Source organism: Myotis lucifugus, unplaced genomic scaffold (genome assembly GCF_000147115.1).
Source record: "Myotis lucifugus unplaced genomic scaffold, Myoluc2.0 scaffold_374, whole genome shotgun sequence".
NCBI lineage: Eukaryota > Metazoa > Chordata > Mammalia > Chiroptera > Vespertilionidae > Myotis > Myotis lucifugus.
In genome coordinates this window covers 93348-95389 of record NW_005871422.1, presented here as the reverse complement: position 1 = coordinate 95389, position 2042 = coordinate 93348, and positions in this window count along the sequence as shown.

Here is a 2042-nt window from a genome sequence, read left to right as displayed (position 1 = left end):
AAGAACAAACAAATAATAACACAGTCCCTGATTCGAGCATGAAATGGAGCTCATGGCGTGACTATTTCCCATCTCAATACACCAACAACGAATCGGAGTGGAGTTCCTCAGAATTGGTTGGTTCGCATCCTATACTAGAGGCCCAGTGCACAAAATTTGTGCACAGGTAGGGTCCCTACACCTGGCTGGCAATCAGGGCCAATCAGGTTTCCTGCCTCCCCATCTCCTCCTTCCCTCGCTCCCTCAGCACCCCACCACCAGCCACCACTGGTTGCCCACCATGTTCCATGCCACCCCCTGGTGGTTAGCACACATTATAGCGAGCGAGCAAACTCCCAAGGGGATGATTTGCATACTAGCCATAGATAAAAGCCTAATATGCAAATTGTCCCCTCTGGCGGTCATTTGGCTGGGAGACCACACTGCCCTCCACCTGCACAGGAAGACCTGCATGGTCCCCAAGAGAGTGGCCGTGTTTTCTGCAGATCTGCTTATTTGCAAGCAATGTACTCTCAAACCATCACGGATATAAGCATCGCTGTTTCTTTCAAAGCCAAGCAAGGAAGCGGGCAACATGCCTGAGGGTGGCCTCACATTCACTTGAGGAGCAGACACCCAGCCCTGGGGCCGGAGCCTCACTGCTCGACCACCTAGCATCATGCTCATCCTCTGGGGCTTGTGGGGCAGCGAGAGTCACTGAGGCAGAATAGCTGCCACACGGGACATGCTTCCCTGGTCTCCGCACCCTGTCGGCCGGGGGACCCTGGCAGGGCCTGCTCTCAGCTGTGAGGTTCTGTATAGTGCATCTCACCCTCCTCGGTCCTTATTCTTCTAAGATTCCTCCCGAATTCTCAAACTACAGGGTCACATAGGAGTGCCCTGGCCCAGGAAACTCCTGCATGTCTCATTCGCCATCGCCCCACCAGCTTAGCACCCCTCAGGTCCAAGTGTGGCGGACCCACAGCTGATGTCCCTGAGTGAAGGAAGGGGAAGACACCAAGGTGACCAGCAGGGGGAGATGTGGGACTCGCACTGCCCGGAGATGGTCTGCCATGGATTGTTTATTGCGGGGATTCAGCTCCTGCTCCCTGGTGCCGCAGCTGCTCTGGTCCATAGGAGCGGACTCCCCTTAGAGATGGACTAACGATAAATAATGAGCCAAGGAACAAAGTGTCTGCAGGCGAGAAGGTCTCTGGTCCCACTGTGTGTGGCCTGCCCCAGGCTTCTCTAAGCAAAGCCGGGAAGAGGAGAGTCCTCGCCTCGGGTCCCGCACCCCCCCAAGGCCCTCCAGGCCCGGGCTCAGCTCCTGTTTCCTCCCCATCGAGCCGACACCCCAGTCCAGCCAGGTGTTGGCAAACGTCCTGTGTCCCTTGGCCATCACTCTTCATTTCGGAAGAACGCATCCGTCCCCCAATAAACGTCTGCTGTCATATCCGGCCTTCGCCAGGCCGCAGGCTCATCTAGCACCAGCCAGGCTCTGCCTTCTCCAGGGCCTGGCTTTCCTGAGACATAGAACAACATCATATAGATATATATATGTGGTTATATATATGCATGTGCATACGCATACATGTACATATATGATTTCAGAGAGGAAGGGAGAGGGAGAGAGAAACATCGATGATGAGAGAGAATCATGGATCGGCTGCCTCCTGTACGCCCCACACTGGGGATCAAGCCTGCAACCCAGGTGTGTGCCCTGACTGGGACTTGAACATTGACCTCCTGGTTCATAGGTTGAGGCTCAACCACTGAGCCACCAAGCCGGCTAAAACAATGTCTTTAGACTAAGTCCTGGTGGTCCATCTGGCTTATGTAAAAATAATCCCAATGAAATGTACAGCCTTTCCGCAGAACTCATGGGTGTCTGTCCTCGAAGAAGCACAACTGAGGTCCAGGGGCTGGAACAGAGGCCAGTCTGTGTCCGGCTCCTGGCCCGCCTCATCTGCTGGGGCTGGTGACAGTCACACCTGAGTCACATGCTTTGCTCAGGGACTCCCTCTTTCACCGCCTTCCTCCTGGCTCAGCACTCCGGGAGCTGC